Source organism: Falco cherrug, unplaced genomic scaffold (assembly GCF_023634085.1).
Source record: "Falco cherrug isolate bFalChe1 unplaced genomic scaffold, bFalChe1.pri scaffold_35, whole genome shotgun sequence".
Classification (NCBI taxonomy): Eukaryota; Metazoa; Chordata; class Aves; order Falconiformes; family Falconidae; genus Falco; species Falco cherrug.
This window is the reverse complement of record NW_026599480.1, coordinates 1,303,373-1,317,121: the sequence shown is the minus strand read 5'-3', so window position 1 is coordinate 1,317,121 and position 13,749 is coordinate 1,303,373. Positions and strand designations below refer to the sequence as shown.

Sequence of the window (13,749 nt, the reverse complement as noted above, 5' to 3'; positions counted from 1 at the left end):
TTATAGCCCGTGCCGTGCTGCGAGGTTTGTTCTAGGCTGTGGTCAGGCAGCCTGCAGCTGGTCACCTCCTGGCTGGCAGCACCATGCGATGCCACCGCAGCAGGGACTGACGAGCTGTGCGTTCCCTCCCTGTGCTTTCCTGGGCGTTTTCAGGGGAAGGCGCACGTGGGACAGTAGGGAAATGGCAGGGAGGGGTGCTGATAAGGTGTTTAGCCATCGCACCTCTCTACTCGATGTTAGGGGCTTCATTATGATGGAAAACGCTAGGGGAATGGCTAGATCCAGAGAGCTTTCCCCTTTCCCATCTGGCAACCAGTTCCCTGCCTCACCCTGGGCTGGAGCGAAGGTGATGCTTTTTCATACCCTCTGTGTTCCAGCCTTGCCGCTGTGCTGCCCCTGAGGATACTTGCCCACCTGTGCTCCAGCTGTGATTCTAGGGGAGAAGATGCGCTGTGCTCGTGGCAGGGAGCCAGCCTGGCCCAGACACGCTGAGCTCCAGATGTCTTTAACCAGCAGGAGGCTGGTGTGCTGCAGAGGACTGAGGCATCTGGAGCGCACACAGGAGTGAAGGGGCAGGTAGCATCTGCAGGCAGAGTGTTAGCCTGGAGCCTTTGGGCAGTCACGCTGGTGTGGCTGTGCCTGCGTGCATGGGGCTGTGGTTGCTGTGTCAGCTGGCACCTATTCCCTGCCCCGTGTGCCATGCTTTTGCTCAGAGGTTGGAACATCGGTGCTGTGGCCCTGGCAAGTCTGGCACTGTGCCGTGATGTGAAGGGGCGGCGGTGTTACCTGGAGGCTTGTTAACGCAAAAGGGTTTAGTACCTGGCATGGAAGGGAGGAAGCCCTGCAGGGGAACACAGACAGACAGGCTGACTCTTTGCACCAGCACTCTGCTGCCTCTTGGCACAGTTCTTTGCGTGACTTTGTGGGTGATGCAAGGTGAGGGGGTCGCTCTGAGCCAGCTGGTGTTTCTGCGCCAGGCCAGAGGTGCAGGCTCTCTTTGGGCACAGCTATTCTCTCATCTTCCGTTTGCTGCTTAGATGTAGTTGAACACCCTGTCCTATCCTCAAACAGCATGGCTGTAGCAAACTAGAGAGGAAATGCCCTGTGGTGCCTGGCTCCCCATGCTTGTGAAATGATCTGTTGCTTTGGGGAGGGACTGAGAAATTGTTTTACGTTAGGTTAAAATGATGTTGGCCTAGGGCAGTTCTCCATACTGCCCAAGTGACAAAAGAGCTTAATCTCACCGAGGTAGGCTTTGCAGAGGACACTGCTTCCTTTAAAATGTGATTTATTAGTATTCATGAGCATTCATTTTTGGGATGGAAGTAAATCGGTTCCCATGAAGGGCAAAGAGCTGCTCTTCAACTAGAGAGAAGCAGCAGAGCAACACATGAACATCACCCCAAATAGAAGTAGGGTGAGGTAACTCCCAGGAGCACTCATGTCCAGTACTTTGCCCCTTGTCTTGCCCTTGAACTGGTGAGTGTGTGGCATTAGGGAGCTGTGCCAGCGAGGTCCTCTGCACAGCTTGAGCGACACCCTGGTGGTTTTTGCCGACCTGGGTTTTGTGCTCCTTGCAGGGCATTGGGAGAGGGATGTGGGCTGCTTGGTGAGGAGCACATGGGGACTCTACAGCAGAACCAGGACGTTGTACAAATCGGACTTTTTGTCTCGTACTTGATGGAGTGTGAGTCAGCAAAGTGCCGGAGTGCTGTCGCTCAGCTAGAAATGCATCAGTAGCATGGTCAGGATGTGCAGAGCACCTTGAAACACCCTTGGCCAAGAGGCAGGCTTTGGGAGACGGTTCTGTAAAGCCACCTGTGTTGGGCTTGCAGTTGCTTGCCTGCAGAGTATCTGTGTGTTAGTTGTGGCAGGCTCAGGAGTGCTGCCTTTGAATAACTCCTACATCTCTGATACTGCATGATCCACAGGGACTGTGGATAACCCAGTGAAGTGGGGTCCGGGTCTTCCTGATGAGGAGTTGGTTTATGTCATTCTCTTGCTTTGAATCTGTTCTTCCCTGGAGTAAGTCTGACTTCAGTGAAGTCAGTCCTGATTGAAAGGAGTAAAATTGTGCCTCAGCCCTAAGTAATAGGGCCATGTGAGTTGTTAGCGGCTGAAATGCCACGTAGCCCTTTCTTGGAAAATGAGCAGTTTCCTACTGTCTCGCAGTCATTTGGGAATGTGCCACGTGCTCGGACTGTCAGCAAAGAAGTAGCTGGTGTGCCTTTTGGTTTATTGGCACTTGTGTTATAAATGAACTGCTAATTTTTCTGCTGGGCAACATTTCCAGTTTGTTACTCTTGCTGCGTCTGATTTGCACGTTTCTGTTTTATGGCTCCAGTTGTACAGCGTGGGTGTTCTCGTGCCAGCCCCTGTTCCCGTGTGTTCTTGCGTTATGGTCTGACGGCCTCTGCTGAACTGGAAACCATTGTGGCACTGACTGGCAGATAAACAACAGACAGAAATACTTCCATTTGTGCGTCCTTCAGGCTTATTAGTAGTTTATTGTAAAGGAAGAAGGAAGTAAGAAGCACATAAGAACATAGCACAGCTTCTTCTGTGTTGTCCTCTTGCTCTTTTCACTGTAGCAGTGCACTGTTTTCAGGCAATGCAAGTTCAGTCTGTGAGGTTTGTGAAATTCATTACTGGTGCTCGGTGGAGACTGAATTAATGCACATTGATTACTCTGAAATATGACAGGACGGTGAGTTATTGCATGACTGAAATGAAGTCCTTTAAAACTCAGCCCAGCCCTGTTAGATGTTTTGTTGTGCACAGAAGCTATTCCAAGAATACTTTTAAGATGACTCTTGTGAGGAGGAAAGGGGCAGAAGACCAAGGCAAATGGCGCGGCGCCACAGGAACCTGAAGCCAAGTGACTCATTTCAAAGACTCCTGCGAACCGGCGGCTGAGGGGGGCAGGCGCAGGGGCACCCCCTCTGCTGCGAATGGATCTTCATCCTCCGGTCTCTCCTCTGCTGTCACGGCCCTTATTTTCCAGACTTTCTGGTATCAGGGTTTCAGCGGGAGCTTTCCCTGCTTGGCTTGCCGTGTTACCTCATGCTACAAGGATCTTTTCTTTGCAAGTTGGCTGCTGCAAGGACTTCAGTGAAGCATTTGGGATAGGTTATGCAGGGAAACTGACATCTGAGTTTGGGGTTCTGGGACGTTAGGGTTGATACTGCTGTGACAGTAATTACTGTTAGCCTGAGTTTACAAAGAGCCTGAAACAACACCCAAGACGAGCAGCTGCTTCAGTCTCAGTGGGTGCCAGTTCAGATGCCAGTGGTGATACCTGGAAGGCCAGAGCTTGTAATGTACTGCTTGTCACAGGGGAGCACGAGAAGGGGAACCATCGTACAACTGTCTGTATCTTCCGTGAAATTGAGAGGGGAGTTGTATGCAGGATGAAGTCATATTTTCATGAAAACCTATAGCCTGAAGCTGTGTCTAAACACAGCAAACTTTAACGCATAGATGGGATGCAACCCCTCTGTCATCCAGGCACGTTTATTTAGAAACCTGGTCTTAAACAGTCTGCTAAGGGTTTGCAGTTGCAAAGTAGAACAACATTTTGAACTGGTCTCAGCTGTGCCCCTAGGCTGCAAGCAAGTGCGTAGCAGAGTTAGCGCCCTGGTAACACGAGGCAGTGCTGCAGGAGAGACTTTGCAACCTGTGGCCCCCAAGGGAGGGCAATTCAGCTTTCAAAAGCTTAAGGGACCATGGGTTCACAGTGTCACAAACAGCCAGCTTCTGCCTAGCACCCCTCTTGCCTTGGGTTTCCCCCTGTTTGGGCTGACGCTGCATTCAGCCTGGTGCAAGGTCCCACGTTGGTGGGGTGGTAGAGTGTGGCTGAAGGGTCAGCCCGCTCTGAAGTGCTGAGTCAAGCCTTGCACGGGATGCCATGTCCCACGGTGTCCCTGGAGAGGGGGCTTGGAGCATAATGTGCATCTGCATGAATGGCGAGAGGCATCTTTCTCTCTCAAGGTCGTGGTTGTCTCTGTGAAACCAAATCCCTGTTGCTTTAGCCTTGCCCTCAGGTCCCTGGAGAAATCCCTTGTGCATTGCTGTGCAGGTGGTCCCAGCGCCCCTCACCAGCAACGGAGCTGGGAAGGCTGCCTGTGCTTGCTTTTGGGGGGGGATTTATTTCTTGGGCTCTTAATTGCATTGCTGTTGATCCATTTGCTCCTTAGCAATGACAACGCCTTGACAATTACTTCCTTTTACTTGCTCCAAGTAGCTCCAGTTGTTGAAGTTCCTTTTTTCTTTATCCTCCTGCTGGTCTTAACTTGCATCCTCCTCTGCCTACCTGGCACCTGAAAGAGGGAGCCAAGTAAATATGGCATGCCAAGACTTAATAAGGCAGGTGGCTTTCAACTGGCTTTGCAATGCCTTTGTTACAGTAGTGTGGCCAAAAGAACAACAACAACAAAAGCAAATAACATTCTTCATTTGCTAATGAGTTTCTGAGGATCGAAACAGTGCAGGACGTGAAGTACCCAGATAATAGGTGCTTTAAATTCATATGGGCTGCCCATAGCTTTTATTTTAGAGGGCTTAGGCTGCAAGATTGAGTACAAAATTGCCAATTCAGAACGACTTGCTGAAGATGAAACGCTTTCCTGAAATGCGGTATTAAATCATGCAGGTTGCTTGCTGCAGTTCCCTTCCTAGTATTTTACCTTCCAAATAGGAAAAGCAAAAGCCCTTCTGCAGTTTCTAGGGTGAATATTTGAGATGTCTAGAAAAAGAGATTATTCTTTTTGTCTTGGATGGGGCAGCATCTGTATTGACAAGCTTAAACCCCAGCTGAGCAGGTGGTAGGCGAGGTGCTGGGTGGTGGGTGAGGCGCTGGCTGTCAGCGCTTGCGTTAGAGCAATAGGTACGTGTCTGTGCCTGGGCTGGCTGCCTTAGGGCCCTTCCAGGAGGGGATGGGGACGGGAGCAGGCAATCCCAGCTGTGGGGGAGTCTGGATCGGTTCTGCTGAAGGGAGTTTGCTGCTGTATGCCATTCCTAAATCATTAAAATCCTAAAGCGCTTGCTGCTTCAACAATGATAAAAATATCAAATTAATTAAAAGCACTGAGGAAAAAATCAGGGCAGCCAGTGAGTGACGAGAAGCAGAGTTTTTATCAGCTCATCCATAAGAGCACTGCTGGGGGTAATGGCTCCTGGCCCTATGGCAGCAGATTTACCACTGATTTCAGTGGGGGCAAGGTGATAGTTCCAGCGCAGCGATGCCACGCCATACATCTGGAGACTGCTCTGCTCATCTCTACAGTAACATGATTTTGGTAATTTGATTTGCCTTTCTGCTGCTAAACGCCAGGCAGCCGGGGCACGGGGGGGATTGCCTGGCTCTGTTCTGCAGAAGGCAGTGGCTGGGACTGCACAGCCGGCTTTGCTCTGGTGGGGTGTCTGAGTGTCCCCCGTGTGCAGCTCCCGATGCCGCCTGCCTGGGGTGGGTGTGCTAACCAGGCACCCCGTCACTTACTCCTCTAGAACAGACCTTACAGAGGGGTGTGATTACGGCATCAGCCAGAGCTGTCTCCTGTGTCCCCTGAGGCTGGGTGAGATGTAAAGGGAAACGGAGTTCAGACACAGGAAGAACTAACACCCTTTAATTCTAGCGCAGAGGTGGCATAGGCTGCTGAGGGCAGGGGTGGAACTGTTAGCGCTTTTAGGTACTTGTGAAACCTCTCGCAAAAACAGTTTGGGTCTGGAGCTGAGCCAGCTCTGGTGTGGGGAGATGGGTCAGATGGCTTTTGAAGGGTGCGTGTCCCCAGCCTTGGCCCTATAACGCTGTGAGAAGGGGCAGGAAATACAGCCGTACCCTGCACTGCCCTGACGCTGCCGCAATTACCGTGTCCAGCTTGTGAAGTATTTCACCGAAGACTGACCGTTGACTATGCATGTGGTGAAGTCCTTTTGAAAGTGTACCTGAGCATCCCCTGCCAAGCTTCAACGAGGTCGCCGCGTTGCTGGCACTGGAGTTAGTGCTGTGGCACAGCTGGGTTCTCAGTGGTGCTTCCAATAGTCTGCAGTGGCGATTGCAGCAGGTTGCGTTAGTGCTGTGATCCCTTGCATGAAGAGACTGTTGTGGTGTCTCAGAATCAAAGCATCAGATAATTGTGGTGCTGCCAGCTTGCTGCAAAAGCAGGTGAATCAATGGGGTTGTTTCTTCTTTGCAAGTTAATGACCCTGTGCAAATCATGCTACTGGAATGAAAGCTCATGAAGGTAAAAAGTACTGTTGCGTTACTGAATGATACTGCTACAGCCATAGAAAACAGCAGTTTTCCTTCTGCCTGGGGAAAGTACTGAAAGCATTGTGCTGAGATTGTTTCTTTCCCCGCAGGATTATTTCCACGAGCTCATCTGCATCACAGAAAGGGAGAAGTTTGTTGTGCCTCTCCGAGCTATAGGTGCCCGAGCTATCCTGGACTTCCCCGACCAGGTGAACTTCTCAGCCTATCCAGTCAAGTACAGCACCCAGAAAACACTGCTGGTTCGCAACATCGGTAACGGGGCGGCCTGCTGCTGCATCAGCCCTCAGAGGTCGGGAGCTCATCTCTTTTTGCGTAAAACACTGTTGTGTGATAATACAGTTGGTAAACAGCGACAAAAAAGGAGCCAGAACATGTGAGCTGCTGTACTGCTGCTGTGGCTGGAAATGGGCAGGGCACGTGGGGTTTGCTCTTGATTATAGTGTTTGAAGCATGGCGCAGCCTCTGCTAAAACTCTGCAAGCTGCAGAGTGGAGTTTTATAGTGCAACAGTGTCTTCAGTGCACAGTCGTGCAAGACTGATTCTGTTAGATTGAATGAGCAAATGTAGGAAGGCAGCTGGACTGCCCTTGGGCTGTATAAGATCCTGCGTGGCAGACGACAGCTTCAGGAGCTCAGCTGCTGAAGACCAAAGGCAGTGTTAAGAAATGGGCAAGCTCTGAGCTTGGTGGAAGGGACATTTAGGAATTTATCGTCAGCTTTATCAGCAGTTTGTCTATAGTAGCAAGTGCAATCAGAGATGATAGATCAAAGCAACTTGTATTGAGACCCTGACAAAAACCCTGTGGGGTCCAGAACCTGGTTTTCCAGTAGGTTTGATCTGGTCCCTGGGATCCAATAGTCTTCATTAGAATGAGCTCTTAAGTGGAGATGAGCCAGCAGCGGCTTCAAACCTGCACTTTAGCCCCAAAGCAGAATGCCAATGGGCGCACAGGCAAAAGGTGCAGCAGATAGCTGGTGCGTGGGTTGGGAGCCTTTTCTAGAGCTTTGTCTCTCTCAGATCTCCTGGAAAGTGCTCTAGCATGCTGTAGTAGCTACCAGCAACCTCCTTGATCTTCAGTACCTTCTGAAATGGTTATGTGGCCCTATTGGCCAAATATACCCATCCCCTGGGAGGCCACAAGCACGTGGCATTTCGGCAGTCTCCTGGTCAAGCGCCTGATGTGTGCTGTGTCGTGGACAGCCTGTACTGTTCTTGGTCTGAGAAGACAGTCACTGGTTTTCCAGTTTGCTGAACTGGAGAGGGTAATGCGTTTTGGAAACTGCACCTGCAAGGAAACCACTTCAGCTGGCTGGTAGTTAGCTCCGTGTTGCTTGGTCCCAGAGGTTTTGGTGTAGGAGCTGAGGTCCAGAATGCAGCAAAGACCTGCTCTCTGCCTTAGTGCACCTGAGTTGCTTCGGTTTCTTCCCCAGGAAAACAGGGGTCTCTTTGCTCTTTCTCCTGGGAAATGTGAAGGTCCAAGAGGCTTCTACCAAAGCCTGGCAAGGCTGTTGAAGCAGGCTTCCAGGATGCTGTTCAAGCAGGCTGCTTCTTTTCACTGTGGAAATACATAGGCAGGAACTTGTAAATCCCTGTACAGCTTCCCTCTGGGATTTCCAGATCTAGTCGTCACCACCAAAACAAGTACCCAGTCGTGCGTAGCATCTCTTGGCAATGTCCTTGCCAACTGTTCTATTGAGTGATACAGCGTACGTTGAATCCTGCTTGATACGGATTTTATGCTGAACTTCATCAATTGAATGTTTCAGTCCTGATTTGCAACAAAGGGATGGGAAGCGTTACGAAAGCTTTATTTCAAACTACACAAGAAAGTACAATTCTGAATAACTGGATTGCATGTGTGCAGAGATCAAAAGCTGGTAAGATTTCCCATGTCAGCCAAAGGCATCAGTCATCTCTTCCATTTCGTTATGAACTTTTGAAAGCCAGTTTGAAATTTCAAGCTGATGATCTTTGAATATAAGCAGCGTTTTATTCTAATTAGGTCGCCCCCACTTTCATTCAGATTTCTTTTTAAATCCTCTGAGGTTCCTGTCTTTCTGCTCTTTTTTTTTTTTTTTTTTTTGCTTTAAGTGTTCAGCAAAATGTCATAATGAATTCCTCATTGGGAACGTTCTTAAAGGTTGAGTCCCTCTAATGCCTGTCTGTCTACCATCTGCCTATATATATGCACAGATGTATAGGAAATAATATGAGAAATCTGAGGAACATGTGGAATGGATTTGGGCTGCTGGAGAAGATAAAATCATAGAATAACTTTGGAAGAGACCTCTGGAGATCATCTGAGCAAACACAGTGCTCAAAGCAAGACCGGTGTCAAAGTTTGATCAGGTGTGCACTCAACACGAAAAGTAAGACCAAGTGATACCAGCTTTCGTCTTTCCTTCTCAAGGCTGTGCAAAGCCATTTATCCCAGCATCTCCCTGTATGTGCTGTGCTCCAGCCCCTAAGCTCCTCTTCTGTAGAAAGGCTTTCGTGCCCACCAGCCTGCACTGCCAGGGATTCTTCCATCCCAAATACAGGTTTTTGCATTTTCCATCCCTCGGCTGCATGCGGTTCTGCTGTGTCCCCTGAATAGCAGCCCAGCCCTCCAGTATCTCGACGGTACTCCCCCAAGCTTGTATCCTCCACTCAAAATCCGAGTGCTCCCCACTCTTGACCAGGTCACCACGTCCCCTTGCAGCCTGGGAGCAGAACAACCACGTTCTCCCTGCGCGATGAGGCCATGGTGGGCCAGGAGTGGTTTTCCCAGCCAGTGCTGGGGACTGCACTGGGTGACAGTGGGTTCCCTGCTGCTTGTGCTGTGAGAAGTTGCTCAGGTGCCTGCCCCGAGGTCCCAGGTGAGCTCAGTGTCTCCAGCAACCCCAGCAGAAAAGAACTGGCCTCCCGGCTGGCATGACAAGTTGGCTGGAGAGTCACACCAATACACTGCTCCACAGGCGAGTAGGTCATTAGCTGTTAATTGTCTTTGAACAACTCTACTTACAGAGGCTTTCGCGGGAGAGACCGCTTTCCTCCTCATGTCAGGGGATTAATTTCCCTGCGTTAGAGGCTGTGACCAAGGCTGCATCATTATTAACGACAGGGGAAGTTTTTAGTTTAATGTCATGCATTCTTTTGAATGACTCCCGTAATGATTGTTCAGCATCACAAACACTTAAACCTGTGCTTTGGACATTAATGCGTGATGTTTCCTGTCCTGGAGAGCTTAATGTGTAGATACGAGATGCAGTATTTAAGAGTTATGGCATAGGTGGTAGGAGTGCCAGCCTTACAGACTTAAATTCAGGACTGTTTTAGCTTCTTCCTATTTAGTGGAGAACTGAAGCCGCTTTAGTGTGTGCTTAACTTCTGCTGAGTACAGCTGTAGTGTTGTGTTAAAGCCAACATTAATATCACATGATAGTTTTGTGTGCTGCTATGTGTAAGCATGCGTGCACGTGAGAGGGGGAGGAGGCTTAGTGGAGTAGAAGGGAATGAGAGATCAAAGTTTGTAGACCATCAGCTGGCCTCGGTGTCCTTTATTCTCTCTCTGCACAACTGAGACTTCTTAGTTGCTGCAGCTTCTGTCATCTGGCCTGGGCGAATTCAGGCTCTTGCCCCTTTGCAAGGCAGCTGCAGGCGCCACAGTTTCCTAGTCCAATGCGCTGCTCCTGTCACTTCTCTCTGCCTCCTTTCTCAAGATTCCCTTCTCTATGGCATCAAGTGTAACCTCCCAGCTTTCACCTGCAGTGCATTTTTCAGCCCATCTCCAATGCTAACCTTTCCTCTCGGTCAGTACTGCGAGCTCTGCTCTTGCAGCGGGTCACTTCATAAGGACATTCCTTGCCTCTTACAACTTTATCTAAGGACTTGTGTGGTGTATTTCACTCCACGGCAGAGCTCTCAAATGAATCCACGGGGCCAATTCAGCATCCTTCTGCTGTTGCTTGTTCAGAACTCTCCCTTGCCATGGTATCTACCAGAAAATATGGCCACGTTTTGACTCCTCTTTAATAAGGGCGGGGGGGCGCAGGGACCCTAACACCGAAGCACTCCCCATTATGCAGCTTGGCTTTGTGCCTGTCCTCCCCCTGCATGTCCATACCCAGCTCTTCACTGCATAGCGTAGTAATAACAAAATAATAATAGTATAAATATAAAAAATCTCTTCCTGCCGTTCTCATTGTTAAGGCTGGATAGAGAGTTTCTCCGCCACGGCATTCACGGAGATAAATGTCATTCCAGTACATTTCAGCTGAAAATGGTGCCTGGAAGCAGATCTCAGTGCAGCACTGCCTTTTCCTGACGTTACACTGCGCTGTGCTGTGCTATGGGTTAGAGAGGATCTGTCTGAGAAGGTCCATTTAGGAATGTCCCATCAAGCTCTGGAAGCTCAGGAAATGATCCTACATGGCACAGTGCTAGGAGCCGCCTTGCATCCCTCCCTGCGGTACCCATTATACTACACGGAGGTGTGGGATTGGAGAGTTACCATGGGGTGTACAGGGATGTGACAACAGAGCCTACGGGCAGGGAAAGAGGGAAAGAGAGAGCCTGTGAGATGCTGGCTCTGTGCAGGATTTTTTCAGTATGGAGATGGAGTCTTGGATGCTTTGACCTAACAGACTGTCTTTACCGGAGTGGTTACAGTGCTTGACTTTGGCTTTTATACCATTACCAAAACATTATGTATGCCAAGATTAGATGATCTTTGGGTTTTTCTCCTGCAATAGGTCTTAGTTGACAGATGAGGCAATTCAATCACCAGTAATTTTACTGTCGGTCTTGGGCTTGGAGGCAGCTTTTAATGAAATCAATTCTCACAAACTCAGATGATTTTATAATGCAAATTAAGGCACCAGAGGAGTAAAGGGGTTTTGGTTGTAGAAGAGAAACATGCCATGGGACGAAGTATGTTGCAGCCTCGTTGCACGCTGCACTGACTAAACGTATGGTTCCAGGAGGAAAGGCAGCGCGGTAGTCGGGAGAGCTGAGCCACAGAACTGTCAGCGTTGTTCGCTTGTCAGTTGGTTGCTAAATTGTCAGGAGTATTTTGCCCGTGGTATCCTCATGGGATTTAACTTTTGCCCAGCTTGGGGAGCTGATGCCTGGTGAAAGCAAGCCAGATGTAAACGCCAAGACAGATCACAATGAAATTGCTTACTAATCTGGTGTTGTTCCCTTTCTGAAGGGCTATTATGGGCAAGATCTCAGCAGGTTCTGCTGGGAAGGTCTCCTTCAGATTGGTGCGGCTAGATGAGTTTATACAAGCTGGGGATTGCAAGGCACCGCTGGGAGATCTGGACCTGTGAAAGTTTAGATGTTGTAGAACAAAGCAAACGTACAAATGGACGTAGTTGAAAAGCATGTCAGAAGAAGAGCTATTAATAAACCTCCAAACCTTATCTTTCCTGTTTTGTCAGGAGCAGTAGTTATTCATTACAAGGGTAGATCTAACAGGACAAGAATTACCGTAAAGAACAGCTCACAATTAATGGCTAAAAGGCCAAAGTTTAGCCTGCCAGCTTCGTCTGTTGGCAGTGGTTTCCGTGTGGCTATTAGTGTGTCAGGGACGTTTCCTTAGCATCTCTTATCTGTAGGCTGCAGGGAACAGCTTAGTGATGTGGACTGAAGTTCAGAGTTCAGGTGAAGCATGGACCTTACATCCCTCTGGGTCTTGGAGAAGCAGGTCTACGTGAGGGATACCAAGCTCCTGCTACAGCAGGAACCAAGTTGTCCTGTGGGTACAGCGTGGGGTGGGAGGCAGGAGGTCTGTGTCTGACTTGGGCTCTGTTTCTCAGTCCTGAGAATGAGTCCTGACCTCGGTGGGATCCTCTTCTCTAGTAATTTGAAGATGTGAAGGTATCTACTTTCTCGGGCATCCCCTGAAGTCATCCTCAGGAGTGTCATTCCCATCCCAGCTATCTGAGGGCAGGGGTGTGCAGACGTGGGGATGGAGTAGGAAGGGCATGGGATGGGAGGTAGTGCTGAAGTGTGGCCTTTAACCAGCAGCTTTTCTGTTCTGGCAATGTTTCTGGTAAAAACAATAAAATAAAAGAGGTGGGGGGGAATTTTTCTGTGCCTTTCCCACAGCAGGCAGTGATCCCCGCCAAGCACCAGCAGAGCCCTGCCCAGTATAACCAGGCACAACCCCCAGTGCAGGTGCAGGGCCATGTAGAGCAGCCCAGTTCTGAGGCTGGCGGCGCCTTGGCTTTCCTCCTCCCTCTCAAAAGCCTCAGGTCCAGCACGTGAACATTGCGGGCCCAATGCTTCCCCATTAGTCACTGGCGATGTTCTTGCTAGTCGTGATGGGAGCAGGTCAGGCCCCCAATTGCATCAGTGTCTCCTTAATGAGCAGGAACTCCAGCAATTTCATCAGCTGTCACTGCTTACATGAGCGAAGCTCAGCTTGCGCATGGCTCCATTTTTTCTCATTATTTTTGTGGGCTGCATTCCCCAATCACTGTAAAACTCTGCAGAACATATTTTTAAGGTGACAAATTGACCACCAGCAAAGCACTAAATCCAATAACTTTTGCTTTCTAAGTGAGGCTGTACAAGAGCCGCAAAGCCCAGCTGCTGTTGTGCAGAAACATGTTGCATCTGACTTTTCCCTGAGCGTTAAAGGACTAAATTATGTGTCTGTCAGCTGAGAGCTGTTTACCTGGCGACAAATCATAATTGCTCTTGTTAAATCTAAAGTACACCGACATGTTTTCATAATATTTCCCACACATTGCACAGAATTTCTCTAGTAGGCCAAGCAAACAGTTACCAAGCCTGGATTACAACCCAGAGCCCCAGACTGCATTGCTTGTGAATACGCAGAAAACCTCCTGTTAAAGGTGCCTTGATATGCTCCTGCTAGCGGTGCTTCATTTAGATACAGATTTAATTGTTCAGGCTGTAAATGGGATACTCCTTTTGTGTCTTGTTTTCTTGTTTCTGTATCACTCTAATCTGCCTTTGCACTCGTACAGATTTTTCTTTGCTTAGAACAGCTTTCATTGAAATGCTGATAAAATGTGCCCTTTCTGAGGCAAAACCAGGATCCTTTCATGGGGAAAAAAGAAAAAGATAGATTAATTCTGCCAGTTAAAGTCTAATTATTCTCTGGTCATTCAAGAATAAACTTCTGTTCTCCCTGTCTGATTTCCAGGCTGTAATCTCACTGGGACAGGTATTGCCTTGACATTTGCGTCTCTTGAGGTTTATAGGTGGCAGGAAAAGATGGATTCCTGAGGAACTCAGTGTCAAGTTGTGCATGCAAATAACTCTTGCCATCTCCGTGCCCTTCAAAAACCCTCCTCTGATCGTATCGCTAGCAGTCAGACTCTTGAGCCTTGCTGCAGAAAACTGGATGCAGGGTATGGGGGAGATGAGGTCATTTTATCGCTTAGGATCTTCTGAGGGCTGGAGCTCTTCAGGAGTCAGGTCGGTGGCTCAGTTCCTGGCCCTGTATGTTCTCTTTTTCTGCT

General features: G+C 49.1%; 1 pseudogene; it reads left to right on the top strand.

Annotated features, from left to right (window-relative positions):
* LOC129735101 (hydrocephalus-inducing protein homolog) overlaps positions 1–13,749 on the top strand; it is a 59,822-nt pseudogene that overhangs the window by 7,217 nt on the left and 38,856 nt on the right.